Raw genomic sequence first — 21773 nt, forward strand, 5'->3', positions numbered from 1 at the left:
CTAACTCTATGAAATACATATGCATAGAAAAAAAATGTCAAGAAGGCCACATTAAGCAGTTATCTCTGGGCAATACGATTAGATTTTCCTCCTTAAACAGTAATTGTATTTCCCATAAAGAAAATAATTCAAAGATTTTTAAAGTAGCATAAATTTTGTAAATTGAAAAAATGACTACTGTCACCCAGTTCTAAATACTAAGTAAGAGTCATACATGAGATCTTTGAATAAAGAGTATTTACACACACAGTGACATGACCATCTGATTGTCCCTCTGGGGTGTGTCGCAGCAAAGGAATTTACCTCCTAAAATAGAAAAGTCTTTTCTTCTGAGATGGAGATTAAGATGTTAAATTCCCTGAAAGAAGATCCCTTTTGATTTACTGGGAAGCCAATGAGGAGAGTGGAGAGCACTATATTATCTAACCGCTGGAGAACAAGTACGCGCATCCATAGATGATGATGTATCAGTTTTTTGAAGGAATGGAAGCATAAGGCACTGGAGTGGAAACTAAAGAGGACCTGGAGTCCAAAGTCAAGTTCTGTTTAGGACAAAAATAGCTCTATGACTGCATAATATACAAGTCACCTACCTTGGTGTTCTCCTTTACAAAATAGGGGGTGGGAAAAGTTTTAGTTTCCTTACAGGACTGAAGCTTAGTGATTCTACTTTTGGGTTTTTTGGGTGGTTTTCCTTTGTTTTTTGCCAACATGCAAAGCTAATACCTAATCACCTTAAAAATTAGAGCAATAAAGCAAGTTCTGGGGTGATTAGATTATCTTTTCCAGCCATCAGGTCTAAGTGGTTTAACCTTTCTTCACCATCTCTGAAAAGGATTTGATTCCTATTAAAGGATGAAACAAGACAGTGTAATTAGTGAATTACCTTCTTGCTCTGTCAACACTGCAATACCACTCAGAGCAGCTTACTCAATCCAAGTGCTGACCAATATTTAGCAGGGCAAGAATTTCATTATTTGGCAATATACAGGGGTTTTGTGGGTTTCCTTTTTACCCCTTTTTTTTTTTTTTAAAGTCTAGAAGGGTAGGGAGAACAAACTATTCAGCAAATCTCAGAAAGAAACACACTGGAGACAAGTGGACAGCCCTTCTAAACATCATGATTTTGGAGGGGCCAGAGATAAGAATGCAAGTTTGAGTTGCCTCATTTAACTGAGCCAGGTGAGAAGAGATCTGTACACAGGACCCTGCCCCCAGCCCTTACCCACTTGCTGTGCAACATTCTCTCTGCCCCCTGACCTCCTTAATTCTGTGTAGCTCAAATAAAATATAACTCAATTTTATATTTCTGTTAAGCCTTTTTTAATGTCTATTCATTTACTTTTGAGAAAGAGAAAGGAGAGCACAGGTGGGAAGGGACAAAGAGAGAGGGAGACAAAGAATCTGAAGCAGGCTCCAGGGTCCAAAGTGTCAGCTCAGAGCCCCACATGGGGCTCAAACTCACGACCCAAACCATAAGATCATGACCTGAGTCAAAACCAACTGAGCCACCCAGGGGTCCCTTGTTAAGCCTCTTCCAAAAGTGTGTGGGTGACTACAGTGCATCTAATTGCCTAAGGATGAATTTCCAGAATATATTAAGACACACAAGGGGCGCCTGAGTAGCTCTGTCAGTTAAGCATTGGACTCTTGGTTTTGGCTCAGATCACGATTTCACAGTTTGTGGGTTCGAGCCCCACATCAGGCTCAGAGCTGACAGCACAGAGCCTGCTTGGGATTCTCTCTCTCTCCCTCTGCCCCTCCTCTATTCGTGCTCTTTATCTCTCAAATACATAAATTTTTTTTAAAAAGACATAACAAAAAGTAGTAAGATAAAGTTTTAAAAATATAGAGCAAACCATTCATAAAAAGAGTAAGCCTTAATGACTACACATTTTAAAAGATGTTCAACTCCACTATAAGCAGAGAAATGCAAACAAAAACCACAATGAGGTACTATTTCATACCCATAAAGATTAATACAAATTTTAAGTTGAATAGTATCAAGTGTTGGGCGAAAATTTAGAAAACAATTTGGTACCACCTGGTAAATTTAAAGAAATTCATAGCCCAAGACCCAACAATTTTCCTTCCAGGGAACCTCCAAAAGATTTTTGTTCAATAATTTCAAGTACACAGAAAAGTTGCGACAATAGTTCACTTTACCCAGATTCATAAGTTGCTAACATTTTGTCACATTTGCTCATTGTTCTATCTCTAGATGTACGAAATGATCCTTTTCTCTGGACCACTTGAGAATGAATTGCAGGCATCATGCCCTTTACTCCTAAATATTTCAGCATTAATTTCCTCAAGACATGAAGTTTTACTTTTTTAATCACAGTACAACTGTGAAAATCAGGAAAGTGGGAGTGACTACAATACTAGTATCAAATGTACAGCCCTTCTTGAATTTTGACAATGGTCCCAATAATATCCTTCACATAATTTTTTCTGGCCCAGCATTCAACAAAGGATCATACATGATATTTACATGTCATCTCTATAGTGTCCTAATTATATGACAAAGTTCCTCAGCCTTTCTTCGTTTTGTTGAGATACTGACATTTTTAAAAGTACAAACCATTTGTTTTGTAGAATGTCTCAATCTGGGTTAATCTGATGGCTCCTCGTGGTTACAGGCATGTTGTACACTTTAGGCAGATATACTATGTGAATGATGTATCCTCCATGCATTAAGCTGGGAACACGTGACATCTGTCCCACCATTAATTACTTTTTCCTTTGGGTCACTTGGTTTAAGACAGTTATTACCAGGTTTCTCCACTATAAAGTTACTATTTTTCTCTTTTTGATCAGTAAGTGGAGAATTATTATCTCTAAGTGTGTACAAAGGAGAGATACTTTGAGACTGTGGAAATATCCTGCTCTTCAAACCTTCACCCAATGGTATTAGCAGCTATCGATGGTCCTTCCTGAATAAATCGGTGCTATGTGCATTCTAAAATTATATTCTCTCACTCCTTCCACATGTATTATCTGGCATTCCACCTGAAAGAAGAGCTTTTCCCTCGTACTCTAGAGAGATTCTTATAAAATTGTGCAAAGTAGACATATGTAAGAAAACTTTGCCACACTGTTTGCAATAGCAAAATAGTGGAATCAGTCTAACGGTACATTAGATAGATGGATGGATAGATAGGTAGATAGATAGATAGATAGATAGATACAAATATCAAATCATTATGTTGTACACCTAAAACTTAATATGTTGTGTTAATTATACCTCAATAAAAATAACTACTAAAAGGCAGCTCATATAAAGAGATGGATACATAATGCTGCATACTACACAAGAGCTAAAAGAAAGTAACTAGAATAATTACTCACTTAGGTAACTTGAAAAACATCAACAGGAACAAACCACTCAAAATGATATGTGGAAGGTGATATTTTTATAGAGCTTGAATAATGCAAAACAACAAATACTATGTACTGTTTAAGCATATACACATGTATAAGGGGGAATGTGAAAATATGCATATAAATAATAAACATGAAAATCAGAGTAGTTTCTGGGGCTGAAATCAGGAAGGGATGGAGTGGAATCAGGAAGGGATACACTGGAGAATTTGATTATTTCTGTAAAGTTTTAATTATTAAACTAAGTAGTGGCTACGCATGTTATATAATCATCCCCCTCCAAAAAAAAGTTACATGAAACTGACAATTTTTCCTAAGATAAAGATCTATATTGTAAGAAAGCAGGTATCAGCTTAGAAACTCTTTAATAAGTACACAAAATCTGAAAATGGGTATTATTTTAAAATTAGAGGTCAAAAGCAGCACTACTGAATGTATAATATCACTTCCTTCTTGAATTATGTTGACTAGAAACACTGATTCAATTTACCCTAGGTATATCTTCTGAGAAAAAAAGTATTTAATTCAATCAACACATAGGGGACACTTAAACTCTGTATCAGTTATCAAAGTACACGTTAGAAAGAAAAAGAGGAAATATTTCTTTTGACACCAAGAAATGTTCGTAAATAGACTAAAAGACTTCAAAATATAGATAAAAATACGACTTAGATTTAACTAGCACAGACACAATTTTGATATCAGTTTTTATTGTCATTAAGGAAACCTAGTTATCACCAACAAATTAGCCCTGATCCTTCAGAATCCTTCTTAAATTGATGAGACCCTGACTCTAGGAAATATTTCCTTTTGTTTCATAAATCAACTTCAAAACAGTAAGGCCATAAACATTTGAACTTTGTCCTAATCCCGAATGCTTTGGCCAACCCAACAAGGTTCATGCGTGGATGAAAATAAAATGAAAAAACTATCTCTATCTAATGCAAGAGATTAATTGCACAAGCTGCCCTGTGCCCTATGCCCTTAGCCAAGTCATGGTACATAAATAATCAGCTATGAAAGGCCAGTTAAAAGAAATGGAGGCTAAAGTTAAAACCATCTCAAATATAATTAACTCTAAATTAGCTGAGTGAACTCCTGGAATGACTGCCCATTTATAAATCACAGTAATTTTTCAATCCTCCAGTTGTAAAGCGTGTTTCTAAGTCAGCAATTAGGGAAAATTGGGGCCCACTGAGGACCAAAAGTGTATACAATGGGCTTTATACAGAGGAAGGTGATCTTTACAAATGGGTTATAGTCCGAAAGTCAGAAGCTCAAAGTTCAAAACACACTCTCACCTGGAAACTTGAATTGAATTAGTCTGTTTGAGCTAGAATCCTATCCAATCATAAGCCCAACTAACCCCCAATGGTGCCACCCAGGAGCCCCAAAATGCTTAAAATTTTAACCCATTAGTGCTGATTCCAGTTAACAAGTAAACCTACGAGTAACTAAAACACCTTCAGAGGGGCACCTGGGCGGCTCAGTCGGTTAAGCGTCAGACTTCAGCTCAGGTCATGATCTCACAGTTTCTGAGTTCAAGCCTGAAGCCTACTTTGAATTCTGTGTCTCCCTCTCTCTCTGCCCCTTCTCACTCATGCTCTGTCTCTCTGAGCGGGAGAGAGACAGAGAGACAGAGAGAGACAGAGCACAAGTAGGGGAGGGGTAGAGAAGGAGACACAGAATCTCAAGCGGGCTCCAGGCTCTGAGCCGTCAGCACAGAGCCTGACACAGGGCTTGACCCCATGAGCTGTGAGATCATGACCTGAGAAGAAGTCGGATGCTTAACCGACTGAGCAACCCAGGAGCCCCTCAAAAACATTTTTTAATAAAATAAATTAAATCTGGTTTCGAATTCAAAAAAATATACTTCCTTGTTCTGTAGTGACTTAGAGGGGACATTGGGGAATGTTCTGGCGTACTGGTAATGTTCTTTTTCTTGATCTAAATGAGAGATACATGAGTAAGTTCACGTTGGGAAATTAAGTTGTACATTTATAACTACACTCTTGCCTATGTATGTTAAGTTTCAATTAAACAAAATTTTACTTGCGATCTGCTGTACAATATTACCTGTAGTTAACAATATTGTATTATATACTTAAAAATATGTTAAAAGCATAGATCTCATGTAAAGTGTTCTTACCACAGTTTAAAAAAAAAAAAAGAGGGGCGCCCGGGTGGCTTAGTCGGTTAAGCGTCCGACTTCTGCTCAGGTCATGATCTCGCGGTTCGTGGGTTCGAGCCCCGCATCGGGCTCTGTGCTGACAGCCAGCTCAGAGCCTGGAGCCTGTTTCAGAGTCTGTGACTCTCTCTCTGACCCTCCCTTGCTCACGCTGTCTCTCTCTCTCTCCTAGAAATAAATAAAACATTAAAAAAAAAAAAAAAGAATTGGGGGCATCTGGGTGGCTCAGTTGGTTGAGCATCAGACTCTTGATTTCGGCTCAGGTCGTGATCTCATGGTTCATTTATAAACCACAGTAGTTTTTCCATCTCCAGCCATGTGGCACTGACAGTACAGAGCCTACTTGGGTCTCTCCCTCTCTCTCTGCCCCTCTCCTGCTTGCATGTGCTCTCTCTCTCTCTCTCTCTCTCCCCCAAAATAAATAAACATTTTAAAAAATTAACAATAAAAAATTTAAATTAAAAAAAAAGAAGAATTGAAGGAGACAGTATCTGTGAATCCCCTGATTCAGTGATTTATCCCCTAAATCGACTAGATCAGAGTAAATTAGTTGTATAGATTAACTGCACGTGGTTGGAGTTGGGGGTGGGGAGGACCCCTGCTGCTGGCTTTAAAGAACAAAAATATGCAATGTCAAGCTCCAGAGAAACTAGACCCACATTCCAGCAATCACTTTGATTTAGTTAAAGACTGAAAGGTCTTTAGACAATTCTCACAAGTAAGAGCCTAGGACGGATCCTTCGACCACCAATCTCTGTACCCGTTCTTATCCATCAGTCATCATACATATTAATACATCCATCAGCGCATCAACTAAATAGCCACCTAACTGTACAGATTTCCAGTCCCCTCTGTCACCTTTTTCATGAAGATTTAGCAGTAACACTGCAAGGCTAGGCTCTAGATACATACACCATGCGCAAAAAATTCCCTGGGCCAATAGTCAGGTTATAATTTCTGCAATTTACATAATTAGGTGATTTGACTATGCTTATTTCACGGTGAATCCTTTGTGTTGCTGATGACCCCTGCTGTCCTTCCTAAGTAGGTTTTAAACATCCAGTTTAGTTTATTATTATTAACTTAGTTAACAATGGTGTCAGGGTTTTTTTTAAAAGTCAATTTTTTGAGATGTATATACTGAAGCATTCACTTAAAGGTGAAATGGCATATTCTCTGGCTTTAGTTTTAAACTACTTCCATAAAAGGACACATTAAGGTGAGAATACAGTGTTTCTGATGGTTTCTCCGTATCTTCTAATTTTCTACATTGCTCACATACTGCATCTGTAATTAAAATTTTAATTAAAAAATACTTCCACAAAGGAAAAACTGAAAAAAAGGATAGATGATACAAAGTCTTGTTGAATTTGGGTGATGGGTATAACATGATTAGTGACACTATTCTCTTTCTTCTTAAAAATAAATGCTGTATTTTTTAAAAATGTGTTTAAGAAACTCATTTGAAAAGTCAATTTCTTCATCTATACCAGAAACATTCATTCGTTTAGTCAGTCCGTCAGTCACTAGAGACAGAGCTCCTACACTACACACAGAGGAGAGGGAAATGAGCTGGACGAGGCAGGGCTCACAGCAAAATATCTTGGGAACCTATAAAATACAGCTGTCAGGGCCCAACCCCAGATCCACTAAACTAAAATGTCAGCTACATTTTTAAAAATATACATGAGTGGAGGAGAGCCTGGGTGGCTCAGTCGGTTAAGCCTCCGACTCCTGACTTTGACTCAGGTCATGATTTCACAGATCAAGACCCATATCGGGCTCTGCGCTGACAGCGTGGAGTCTGCTTGGGATTCTCTCCCCCTGTCTCTCCTCCCCCCTCTCACTCAACATAAATAAATTAACTTTAAAAAACTATATACATGAATGGAGAAAAAGCTATAAGGAAATATATCAAAATATTGGGTCTTATGCACAGGGTAGTTTCAAGGAGATAAGCACAGTGCCTTTTCCTTGTAGTATATGTATAAGTTCAAAAATACTTCTAACTTAATGAGACTCAGAAAAAATATCAGGTCTTTTCTGAGTAACAGGATTTCATATGGGTGACTTTTAATGTTCTTATTTATTTATACATCTACAATGTCTAACTACTCAATAAAGTATATGTATTATTTTACATAGTGACAGAAAAACACTTAAAGTAAAATTTTTTTAAACCGAAATGAGATACTACTACATACCCACCAGAATGACTATAATTAAAAAGGCCAAAAATGCCAAGTGTTGAAGAGGTTACAGAGCAACTGGACGGAGCACACACATTGCTCTGGGTCTACAACAATTTCAGAATACCAGTTAGCAGTTTCTAATACGGTTAAATACACACTTGCTTACCCTATGACTTTCAATTACCCTCAAGGCATGTACCCTAGCAAAACAAGTAAATAGGTTCACGACAATGGTCATAGCAGCTTTATTCCTAATGGCTAAAAACTACACATAACCCAAAAGTCAATCAACATAAGTATGTACTCGAATAAAGGAATTCCACAGCAATTTTTAAAATTCACTGAGTATGGGGCACCTGGTTGGCTCAGTTGGTTAAGCTCCTGACTCTGGCTCACGTCATGATCTCATGGTTCACAAGTTCAAGCCCCGTGTTGGACAGATTCTTTGACAAGTCTATAAATACGCAAACATTCATCCAGCTGAACACTTGTTATTTGTACACTTTAATATATGTTAATTGTGCCTCAATTTCTTAAAAATAAGAAAAGTGTTACATTTAAGAGTCTCCAGGGGCGCCTGGATGGCTCAGTTGGTGGAATGTCTGACTTCAGCTCAGGTCATGATCTCATGGGGTTCAAGCCTCGCATCGGGCTCTGTGCTGACAGCTCAGAGCCTGGAGCCTGCTTCAGATTCTGTGTCTCCCTCTCTGTCTCTGCCCCTCCTCTGCTTGCACTCTGTCTCTCAAACATTAAAAAAAAAATTTTAAGTCTCTTTTTTTGTATTTTTTGTTTTTTTTTAATAGTTTATTGTCAAGTTGGTTTCCATATAACACCCAGTGCTCATCCCCACAAGTGCCCTCCTCCATGCCCATCACCCCCCACCCCCATCAGTCCTCAGCATTCAAGAGTCTCTCATGGTTTGCCTCCCTCCCTCTCCTCAACTACTTTCCCCCCTTCTTCTCCCCCATGGTCTTCCATTAAGTTCCTCCTAATCCTCCTATTACGTGCAAACATAGGGTATCTATCCTTCTCTGCCTGACTTATTTCACTCAGCATAACACCCTCAAGTTCCATCCATGTTGCTACATATGGCCAGATTTCATTCTTTCTCATTGCCATGTAGTATTCCATTGTATAGATAAACCACATCTTCTTGATCCATTCGTCCGTTGATGGACACTGAGGCTCTTTCCATGTTTTGGCTATTGTTGAGAGTGCTGCTATGAACATTGGGGTACATGAGCCCCTATGCATCAGCACTCCTGTATCCCTTGGGTAAATTCCTAGAAGTCTCCACAATTTCTTGCTATAATCCCAATTACAAGCTCCAGGTAATCACACCTATTTTTCCCATGAATATTTTAAAATTTCCCATCCTTAAACTAGAAAACAGCTGACAGTTATTGAATGTTTTCTCATGCCCAGACTGTATGCTAAACACTTGACTCCTATACTTACTTAATGTTCGTAATCCTATGAGGTTTTGTCCATTACCCACATTGTACAGATGTGAAAATTAAGACTCAGTAGGGTTGAGTAACTTGCCTGGGGCCACAAAGACAATAAGGAAGAAAACCAGGATTTGAAACCAACTCTGTGACTCCAAAATGAAACGCTTCCTCACATCCTCAGCCTTCAAATTCCACATCACACTGTCTAACACCTGCCCTTCGAGAAGTCCCAGGTCTGTACGATCTTTCCCATCGACTCCACATCAGCCCCAGTTCACCTTGCTAAATAGAACGCCCTGAGTAACAGTTATTACAACCATCTGTCCTGTCTTTGAGGGAAGGAGTAGAACTTTGATGCAGGAAAACCTACACGTGGCCTGTACATATCATTAATCCAGATATGCACTTGTCATTGACTGACTCAGACTTGCTCATCCTTCCCAGATAATTGTAACCCAAGTCCCCCTTTTTTTTTTTTTTTTTAAACTAGGGCAGGCATCTTTCACAGCCAGGAACACATTGATTAGGTCTCTAATGCCTTCTCCTGATAAGCAGCCCCTGGGCAGTAGCCCCCTTGATGCTCCCCTAGTTCTGTGGTTCAGCCAGGTCCAAGTTGTCTGAGGAGGCTCTTCTGTCCAGCTTATGATTCTATGACTTCAACACACAGATGGCCTTCCAGCACTGGCTCTTCAAGTCCTCGTCATGGTATAAGCAGCTGCCCCATGCATCTTACAGGTTAGTCAAAGTTTAGAAAGAATTATCACCCCTGGTGTTTTATTGTTGTTGCTCTTAGAGATATTTTAACACCTTCTACCTCCTCATTAACCTTGTCACCCATCCAACCTGTTTAGGAAACAGCCTCTATCTCTTTTGGTCCCCACAATTTGTTATGCCCTCACCCATGACTTTAGGTTTGAGTTCAAGGTCTCTGAGCCAAAGATGGATCAACCATGAAGGCAATAAGGTGCATCTTCAGTCTCTTCACCTGCACGGCTCCTTCCAAGGTCCCATGCCTAGTTGTGTATATTCTTTTACCTAAAGATTAGGATCTCCAAATTGTATAAGCTTTAGGCACCCACAAAATTGCATTTGCCCTTACCTCTTAATCACATTATCATTTTGTTGCTACAAGCAACAAATCTGCGATAAACCATTCACCTTGCAAATTAAACTGATTTAGAAGAAGGAATACTTAAGATGAGAGAACCAAGTTATTACCAATAAGTATTAGAACAGTAGAAACAATACATTCACAGACACACATTAACATCTTTCTGCTTAATTTCACCTATTAGTGACGATATATTATCTATTTGATGACCAAATCATCAATATACTCATTGGAGGGACTGCTGTCACCTAGGTTGTCTTTTGGTTGTTGTTTTAAGGTCTGAAATTTCTCGAATTTTGAAAGCAGAGAGATTGAAGAGAAAAACAAAAAACATGAATACAAGCAAAATGGGAAAAAGCTCCGTACATAAATGTTTTGCATGTCCCTATCGCAGCAAAACTGGTTTAGTTTAGAAAAACTAGATTACTACATGCCATATGATAGATCCATGAAAAGAAAAGGAGGGCAAAGTCAGCACAAATATCATGACCTGTCATACATATGAAATGTGCTCAAAATAAATGCTGGCTTAGCATCTCCTTTGGTTTCCTAAGAGGTACTCGATCACGATTGCCTCATTTTAAAAAAATCATTAGTTACAAAACTACTCATGCTCCCCCTGCTAATGCTCCCCCAGTTGGCACATTTAAGAGTGGCATTCAACTTTTCAGTTTAATTTTATTTTTTGACCTAAATACCTATATACCCCACAAGGTAATCCAATTAAGGAAAATATAAAATAAATGTGGAGAAAGCCCATATATAATGCAAAATAAGAATTTACAAAGGAGAAATAATACAAACAGAAAATTATAAAAATCATACGAAACAACTTTGCACAAAGTTCTACACAAATGAATTTAATAAAAATCTGGGCAAAATGGATAGTTTTCTACAAAAACAAACAAACAACGTTGCTAATACTAACACCAAGAGATGAAGGCTCTAAAGAGAACCATTTGTAAACATGAAATAATGTGTGGGGAGTAAAAAAAAACTGTACTGCCCCCCCCCCATAAGCACCAACCCCATAGCTTTACATGAAATTCTACCAAACCTTTAAATCTAAAAAGGAAGAGACAAAGGGAAGGAGGAAGTAAGTAGGTAGCTAATACACTAATCTCAAGGATCAGTTGTGACAGTCCTAACCTCAACGTTGGCAGACAGTTTCCAGCATCACGTTATGACCAGGCAATGTTTAGTGCATCCATGTGAAGGTAGCTCACATATGAAGCTATTAATGAAATTTACCATAATACATCGAAGGGGAAAATATATATTCATCACCAAAAATGCTGAAAAATGTATGAAAAATTCAACATTCATTCTTGATTTAAAATAGCAAGAATTGGGGTGCCTGGGTGGCTCAGTCCGTTAAGCATCCAGCTTCGGCTCAGGTCCATGAGCTCGAGCCCCACGCTGGGCTCTGTGCTGACAGTTCAGAGCCTGGAGCCTACTTATTATTCTGTGTGTGTGTGTGTGTGTGTGTGTGTGTGTGTGTGTCTGCCCCTCCCTAACTCACACTCTGTCTCTCAAGAATTAATAAATATTTTTAAAATTTTAATAAAAACATAAATAAATAACAAAAATCAAGTCTTAGCAGAAGATGGAGAGCTAGACCAAAGCGGGTATGATGTTTACTGGGAAGACAATGACAGCACTACAGCCTGTCCCTGACCAGAACCACAACTAGCATCACTGCCCTTCAGCACTGGACCAGAGTAGCAGCCGGTACACTTAGACACATGAAAGAAATCAAGCAGAAACTGGAAAAGAAATAAAATACAAACTAAAGTTGAATAAGAAGTGATTAAACCATCACTATTTTAAGTTAAGATAATTGCATATCTGAAAAAAAAAAAAAAGAAAAATCTGAAAACCTACCCACAGTATGAGAATTCTTACTTTTATATCCTTTTACTTTACTCAAATCAAAATTTTTCCAGCATTGAATGACACATTGGACCAGATGGACTTAACAGATATAGTCAGAGCTTTTCATCCTAAAGCTGCAGAATACACATTCTTTTCAAGTGCACGGGAGACATTCTCCAGAATAGATCACATACTAGGTCACAAATCAGGCCTCAACAAGTACGAAAGGATTGAGATCATGCCATGCATATTTTCTGACCACAACACTATGAAACTTGAAGTCAATCACAAGAAAAAATTTGGAAAGACCAAAAATACATGGAGGTTAAACAACATGCTACTAAAAAAAAATGAAAGGGTCAATCAGGAAATTAAAGAAGAAATAAAGAAAATACATGGAGAGGATGCCTGGGTGGCTCAGTTCATTGTGCATCTGACTTTGGCTTAGGTCATGATCTCACAATTTGCTGGTTCAAGCCCCACATCAGGCTCTGTGCTGACAGCTCAGAGCCTGGAGCCCACTTTGGATTCTGTGTCTCCATCTCTCTGCCCCTCCCCTGCTCATGCTCTCTCTCTCTCAAAAAATAAATAAACATTAAAAACAATTTTTTTAAAAAGAAAGAAAACACATGGAGACAAATGAAAATGAAAACACAATGGTCCAAAACTTTTGAGATACAGCAAAAGCCATCCCCAAGAGGGAAGTATATAGCAATACAGTCTTATATCAAGCACCAAGAAAAATCTCAAATAAACAACCTAACCTCACAACTACAGGAGCTAGAAATAGAAAAACAAATGAAGCCTAAAGCCAGCAGAAGAAAGAAAATAATAAAGATGAGAGCAGAAATAAATGATATAGAAACTAAAAATACAATAGGACAGATCAGTGAAACCAGGAGCTGGGTCTTTGAAATGATCAACAAAACTGATAAATCTCTAGCCAGACTTCTCAAAAAAAAAAAAAAGAGAGAGAGAGAGAGAAGACTTAAATAAAATCACAAATGAAAGAGGGAAAATAATAACCAACACCACAGAAATACAAAAGATTCTAAGAGAATATTATGAAGAACAATATGCTCTTCATATTGGGACAAGGTAGAAGAAATGGATAAGTTCCTGGAAACATACAAACTACTAAAAATGAAACAGGAAGAAATAGAAAATTTGAACAGACCAATAACCAGAATGAAATGGAATCAGTAATAAAAAATCTCCCAACAAACAAAAGTCCAGGACCCAGATGGTTTCAAAGGTGAATTCTACCAAACATTTAAAGAAGAGTTAATACCTATTCTTCTCAAACTATTGCAAAGTAAAGAAGAGGAAGAAAAACTACCGAGTCATTCTATGGGGCCAGCATTACCCTGATACCAAAATCAGACAAAGACACCACAAAAATAGAGAACTACAGGTCAGTATCTCTGATGAACAGATGCAAAAATCCTCAACAACATATTAGCAAACCAAACCCAACAATATAGTAAAAAAAACTCATTCACTACGATCAGGTGAGATTTATGCCTGGGATAGATACAAAAGTGATTCAATATTTGCAAATTAAGGTCCCATTACTTGCAGAAGGGCTTGCCATCCGTCTCTCCTTTCTCCACTTCTCCCTCCCTTTTCCTCTCTAATCCTACTTCTGCAAAGCTAAAGATTCATCAAACTTTGAGATGCTTTCATCTAAGGAAGTAATTATTAACCTGGCATTCAAGGCCTTTGAAGACTTAACTTAAGCCTACATATCTGTCTAATCTCAACTCCTACCTCCAACTCATTTTCACTCATTCTAGCTCCAGCTAAATCAGTCCTTTGGCTCCTAATATTTCCCCGGGTTCTCCCACCCTCCTGCTTTTGTTACAATTTTGTTACAATTTCTTCCACCTGATGACCCTATTCCTAAAATCATTCAAAACTCTTCATATCAGCAGAAGGCCATTTTCCCCCTTTTTGTTTTCAAGCCAATGAATCACCAACCCCATTCATTACATGATGCAGGCATTGTCTTAACCAATTACACGCAAAGACCAAAAAAAACCCGAGTTATATCAAACTTACGAAATGTCATTTCTAAGTTTCTAAAACAAAGCTTATTGTAAAGAACACAATGGATGGCTTTTTCTAGGGGAGTAAGGACAGAATGGCAAGGCAATGGCTTTCCTTTGGGGGAAAAAAAACGATGTTAGTTTTTTTTGTTGATTACAAAATGCCTGTCTTTCTCTCTCCTTGAATATATACCCTGATACACACTCTTGTCTACTGACCAGTGATCTGAGGCACGGGCTTGCTGTACAGAATGTCAGATGAGCATCAAAGGCTGAGCACCATCACATGTCAGGATTTCACAACACCTGCTGGCTTCACACACTTGAGATCTGTTCTGGAGAGGTCATGTGGATTGGCCAACGAGTGCAAATAAACTCACTGTTGTGAACATATGAGTCATTAAAAATGAGGATGCTCATTTATTTGCATAGATTTGTACCAGCGTCATACAGAGGCAAGAAGAAGAAGTGATCTGTACACCTGATACACTAACAGATAACAACTTAAAACAAAAACCACACTTGGGAAAGGGGGATATACACTTAATCTTTGCAAAGACTTTAAGTACTCTACATAGTCTACCAAGGTGAATGTTATTAAATACTCCTAGCCAAAGCCTGTACTCTCTGTCCAGTCTTAATCTCCTTTTTACCTTGTTTCTTTCTTTCTTTCTTTCTCTTTCTTTCTTTCTTTCTTTCTTTCTTTCTTTCTTTCTTTCTTTCTTTCTTTCAAGATGGTCTCTGGAATTCATTACCAATTTCCTTCAAGAGCATTCTACTGGTTGCAAAGTGATACTAGAAATCGTAATGCTATTTTCTCTTATACATTGAAGAAGAATGTCACTTCATAGGTGTATACAATGTCTCCAAGGAATTTTAGCTTTTTGTAAAGGCCAAAGTCAATGTTCCTCCAAGTCGCTATCCTCTGCATAAAGTGCATTTTTCCAGATCCTCAAAGGTAAAAGGGCCAATCCCCACCCACAAAGTTGTCTATGGCGTCTCCTACATCCTCGGGCTTTCCGGTCCACTCCATTTCCCAGGTGAAATGAGCCAGTGCAGGCTGCTCAGCACACAACACAAGAAAGGCACACAGGCAAGGCCCAGCAATTCCAGAAATGCTGAGGCAAGACAGGGTGAAGGCTCTCAGACCCGAACAAAAAAGCAGACCACACCCCAGCCTTTCTTTTTGTTCACCAGGTGTCCCCAGAAGTTACAGGAGACATAAGGGCTCTACAGGTTCTACTCCCTGAGGAATCTTCAGAAAACAAAATAGGACTCCAGGGAATTAAAGTTCTTCTCTAGCCAGCTCAAGTTTTGAAGGAAACAGAACCTTGAGAAAGAGACAGAAAAGCTAGGTACCTGACCTAGAAAAGTTAGCAAAGGCGGTACCGAAGAGAGCTTTCAAAACACTGGGATTGGCACACAAGGAGAAGGTCCCTGTCTAAGAGCGTTGCCCATCCCCAAGGCATCCAGACATCACCAGCTTCTTCCTACCCCAACCCAAGAAAAGGACTCTGTACAGTCACAAGTCCTTTCCCTGAACCCCAAGAACCAATCCTCAACAACCATGGAACCCCCACGGTCAGCTCCCCATCTCCCCAGCCTTCTGGGTACCAAGTATGCTTTGGCACCCTAGCCTATCACCTTCTTATTTATTCAAAAACTTATGCTGCTCCAAAAGCTTCAGCAAGAAAACAGAAAACTGGGAAATGCCATTATAAAACCTCCTTGAGAGAGGAGAAAAGGTGAAGAGGGCTTGATTGTCATGACTTATTGGCAGAATAAAGAACTGATGAAGAACTTTGTTGCTTCCTCTGCCTCTGGAGCCAATGATCCACAAACAGATACCAATGTTACAGAGACAAATACAACATAAAGACGGATTAAAAATTGAAAACTTAAGTTCTCAACTATGTATTCTATTTGTAAAACTTCTCTGTATTATAATCTACACAAGCTTGGCTTAGTTTTACAATCATTTTTGTTAAGAATCACTTTCTTACACGTAACAACTCTTTTACTTCAGGCCATTCTTTTTGTTCCAGCTTTTTAAAAAAAAAAATTTATTTTAAGTAGGGTCCACCCCAAGGTGGGGCTTGAACTCACAACCCTGAGATCAAGCGTTGCATGCTCCGTGGTGAGCCAGCCAGGTGCCTCTCTTTTGTTGCATCTATTAGGGATGTGGAGGGAAAGAGGGATGGCTTCTACCTTTCAATAATTAACCAACTGTCATAGGAATCATCCCTTGTGGTTTTTTTCCAAATTAAATAATCAATCTTCACAGGTCTGGTTTGCCACTATATTAATCCTTTTCTTCAGGTTTCAGAATTTATTTAGCTTTATCAGCCTAAATATAAACAGTAAACCGAGGTTTATCTATGCCTTTATATCACATCTAAGCACTTTGCCTTTGAGCCCTTCACAACCTCACTGTCACCCTCTTGCCAACCTTATTTCTATGTTTGTTCCCTTCTATGAACTTAGCTCACTACCACTGCTATCCAAGCTATTCCCTCATCCCCCCGGTTTAGAAAGCCCCGTCACCTCAGTTAATCCCAACTCACCTCTACATGACTGGCTCAACACTAACATGTTCACCAAAACACCCTCTCTGACATCCACATCCAAAATGATCTCTTTTCATGCTACATTTATGCATCTCTTTACTCAAGGTAATTATATTGATTTTTGTGAAATTCAATACCATCAGCACTGACTGGTTCCCATTGCCACATGGATGTGTGGATTTTGGTGATGTCTCCTTAAGTAGGCTAAAGGTTGCCAAAGGGCATAGTTCAGCATATAAACTAGGTACCCAGGAAACACCTGGTAAACTGTTCATGCAGAGACCAGGGTTAGTGATTCAAAGCAGCTGTTCACTCTGTGTCGAACCTGCTGGCTCTGCCACAAACTGCAGCATTATTTTAGGTTCTATGCTTTCCCTGCCAAGGCTGGCTTTTCTATCCCATTTCAGAGCATCCACCTTGGATAAAGGATCTTGAGTGTCAATCTTCATTTCCATGGCTCATTCATCCAAACAGTCAAGATCACTGTTAGTGGGAATGCAAACTGGTGCGGCCACCCTGGAAAGGAGGCTCCTCAAAAAATTAAAAATAGAGCTGCCTTACAACCCAGCAATTGCACTACTAGATATTTATCCAAAGAATACAAAAATGCTGATTCTAAGGGGCACATGCACCCCAATGTTTACAGCACTGCTATCAACAAGGGCCAAAGTATGGAAAGAACCCAAATGTCCATCGATAGATTCGTGGATAAAGAAAATGTGGCATAGATAAATACAATGGAATATTACTCGGGGATCAAAAAGAATGAAATCTTGTCATTTGCAACAACGCGGACGGAACCACAGTGTACTATTCTAACCAAAATAAGTCAGGCAGAGAAAGACAAATACTGTGATTTCACTTATACATGGAATTTAAGAAACACAACAGATGAAGGAAAGGGAAAATAAAGTAAAAACACAGAGGGAGGGAAATCATAAGAGGCTCTTAAATACAGAGAACAAACTGGGGGTTGCTGGAGGGGAGGTGGGGGGGGATGGGCTAAATAGGTGATGGGCTTTAAGGAGGGCCCTTTTTGGAATGAGCACTGGGTGTTCTACGTAAGTGATGAATCACTGGGCTTTACTCCTAAAATCAATGCTACACTGTATGTTAACTAACTTGAATTTAAATAAATAAATTTTTTAAAACAAAGATTACTTTAAATTCTATTTGGTTTTCTGGGTAGTTTAAAATCCAGCTAAGAGCATTTGGTCAATGATACTGCACTTTCTATACAACCCCTCAAACAATACAACCAAATTTATGCCAAAGCCCAATTACTCAAGAGGTTCTCCTCCTTGCAGTGATCTTTTGCTACACAGTGTGAGAAACTCCATTTATTCTCCAGATCAAGAGTGGGGAAGAGGTTTCAACTTGTTTCAACAACTGTCACAAGATCAACTCCAAATCAGTGAGACGTGAGAGGGTGTCTGCAGGTTTGTGTTAAGGAGGCTACATCGTGGTTCACTGGCAAAGACTTCATCAATCAGAGATGTCTTCCAGGGCCGTGGGGAGGGGTAACAGAGAGAGTGGATTTGTCAGCCCTGTTATTTGCAATAGGATACAATCAAAAGCTTTACTGAAGTCAAGGTAGCTTCTATTTTCCTGTTTTCTATATAGTTTATATAACTGTGATAGAATAATTTTCCCCTTATTAAATTTAGAGTAATTTTCTGTTAGTGTCTCTTAGTTATCAAGACTAGAAGTACTGAGCAACAAGTACTGAAGATGAATTTTTGTCCTCCTGAGAAAAGCAGATGAGAACATCAACTCTCTTTCTCATCATTATAAACCCCAGTAGTTCCCTAGAAATTCACAAAATAAGCAATGCTGGTTATAAAAGAGGAAGATTTTAACCCCAGATATAAATGCTAATCGTGAAACTAACCAAATGTTTACAACTATTTTGAAGCATAAACAGAGTGGACGTATGGACATTGTAATCAATTCTCAGTCAACGATGCAGAGAAACGTAATAAGCATTTAGAATTACAGGCAGAGTTTCAGTTTAACAACTAACATTTTAACATCCCATTCAGTATACTGTTGACCCATGTCTTCTTGGCTGATAGCCTCCATTAATTTTGCTGATTTGGACATAACTAATTTGATTAAACAAGAAATCCCACAAGAGAGAAGCATCTATAAAACTTCATTGTCAAATAAGCCATCAAAACAATCACAATGTCAATGTGATGGCTTGGCATTTATGTATAGTATCTTTTATTATAATTCCAAATATTCTTAATAGATTCATTTCCTTAAAACTTCTGTTGATGATGTGACATTGAAATGTTATGAGTTTCCTAAGATGTGACAAAGTCAACGATCAGCAGGGGAGTTTCCATTTGTGGAAGAGTTACCTAAACCTTCCGAGGGAGAAGGAGAAGGCGTGGATTGACCACAGGAGCAGGCAAGGGAAGGTATATTTTAGGCCGGGAGTTGCAGTTGCGGCAAGTGACTCTGAATAGGAAAGGCAACTTGGGATTTCTTTTCAGTCTGCCTTGATTACTTAAATGATCTGAAGCAAGTTACTTGGCCTCCTTCACCCATTGTTTTCCCATCAGTTAAGAGAGAACAAAACCTTCCTCACGTAAATAATTTTGCACAATGGACCCATTGTTTAATAAATGGTGGTGGTTATTATTATTATTGGTCGGATTTTGTCTATAAAGTAGAAACAAAGTGGAGAAGCTTTGTAGTTTTGACTGGGGTTTTCTCTGAGGGGGGCGTGCTAGGTAGAGAGACTGGTTTGGGGAACACTTCTAAAGCGACGAGCTGGATTTTGTATTTGATGAGATGTCTGCTCCTCCTAATGACACAGAGACCTTCTCTAAACAGAGAATGTATTCTCACGTTGGCTATCCGGTCCCCTGATCCTCACTCTCAGAGAATCCCTGAGTCTCATTCTCATCTGGCTTTTTCAAACCTCCACAGTTCTGAGATGCAGGTACTATCCTAATCCGCTGAGGAATTTAGGACTAAGAGAGCCAAAGCACCAACAAGATCACCAACAGCTAAACAGTGCTGGGGATAGAAAGATTTAAAACCTGCTCTCATCACTTATGTTTAAAAGTAGAACTACTTTCAGAGAAAATAGCTGTAGGGCACAAGGCATCTCACCTACTTTGTTACTGGCATGTGACAAGAAAAACAATCTGCACAATAATAGGAAACATGTTTTATGAGCTTCCTAACTGCTTCCTTAAGTTAGAAGCCTTCCTTTCTGTGATTTAGAGCTTATCCCACCAATGACTTCACAATGCAGTGAAGGCCATTAGTCTCATCTGACCTTTTACTTTCTTTCCTACCAGAACCACCCTTTCCCGCTTACTCATTGTTGGCCAGAACCAAATGCTAAATCATCTTCTTTCGGAGGTTATGTTATGCATAACATAGTTATACACAAGTCTCCAATCCACTCTAAATTAAAGCTCCCTCCAAAACAGTATATTCTCATAGGATTCTGAGGCAAAGTTTGCGGGAAGAGTCCCGTGTCTCACCTCTACCTTTCCTTAAGGAACATGCTTCCTCTCCCACCATCCAGTGTTCTCTGCTAACCCTGTTGTTCACGTGCCTTCCCTCACTTTCCAACCTTCCCCACACCAGCCACACTGCCCAAAACTGGAAATCAAGTTCTGCTCCTTCAAGGGCCTATTTGCTAGGAAACTAAATTATGCTAATGATATTGGATACCAATAGGAAAACACATTACTCTCCGTGAGCAGTGCTTTGCAAAGGAGTAGACAGAGGTTAGAAGAAAGGAGAGGGCTTGCCTCCTGGGGACATTTGTCAGTGTCTGGAGACATGCTGGTCGTCATATTAGGGGTACACTACCATCACCTAATGGGCAGAGGCCAGGAATACTGCTAAACATCTTACAATGCATCCACTCCCCATGACAAAGGGGTATTCAACCCAAAATGTCAGTAGTGCTGAGGCTGAGAATCCCGGCTCCTAAAGGTAATGTATTTCGATTAACAACTCCTTTGTCCCATTGGTTTAACTTTCAACACCAGACATTGGTCAGACTGAATGAAGATGTACTTTGGAAAAGGTAGATAACCATCAATCATAGCCCTGAGACAATTATTTATTTTCTATTATAAAACTACTTCCACTTATCAGCCTGAAGACCCTAGCTGAGCAATTCTTAATATTCATAGTATTTTATTAGTTGGGGTTTTTTATTTTTATGCTTAAAATATAAGCTTAGCAAAAAATTTTGAGTTCAACAAAGAAAACAGATACCTATTGGGGCACCTGGGTGGCTCAGTCACGATCTCACGGTTCTGGGTTCGGGCCCGTGTAGGGCTCTGTGCTGACTGCCAGTTCAGAGCTTGGAGCTGTTTCAGATTCTGTATCTTCCTCTCTCTCTGACTCTCCCCTGATTATGCGGTCTCTCTCACTCACTCTCTCTCTCTCAGAAATAAATTTAAAAAACATAATAAAAAATTTTAAAGAAAAACAGATACCTATTACCATATTTGCTTCAGATATTCTTTTTTTTTTTTTTTTTTTTTAAAGGAAGGTAAATCAGAGGGGAACAGAGGATCCAAAGCAGGCTCGGCACTGACAGCAGCGAGCCTGATGTGGGGCTTGAACTCATGAACCCCAAGATCATGACCTGAGCTGAAGTCGGACACTCAGCCGACTAAGCCACCCAGGCGTCCCTTCAGATATTCTTTAAAGAAAAAAATTAGAGATACAGTTAAAGCCCATCTCTCTACCTTTTTTCCTCCCTCCTAGAAGATAACCACTAATATATATTAATATCATTTCCACATATATTTTACACTGAATCTACATACATCTACAAAATTATACGGTATCTGTGTATAATAATAATTATAAATAAATAGTATACTATACATTTTCTTTTCACTCAACATTAAGATTTGTATACTTTGTTCTCTTCGTATAAATCCAGTTAGTTCATTTGAGCCAGCTCACA

General features: G+C 38.9%; 1 protein-coding gene across 4 annotated transcripts in view; it reads right to left on the reverse strand.

The window, feature by feature from the left end:
• The window catches only part of GPAT3 (glycerol-3-phosphate acyltransferase 3), a 58013-nt gene that overhangs the window by 21976 nt on the left and 14264 nt on the right, over nucleotides 1-21773 (reverse strand). The window lies entirely within an intron of this gene.

This window comes from Hyaena hyaena, unplaced genomic scaffold (genome assembly GCF_003009895.1).
Source record: "Hyaena hyaena isolate Hyena2069 unplaced genomic scaffold, ASM300989v1 scaffold_469, whole genome shotgun sequence".
In the NCBI taxonomy this organism is placed as follows: Eukaryota; Metazoa; Chordata; class Mammalia; order Carnivora; family Hyaenidae; genus Hyaena; species Hyaena hyaena.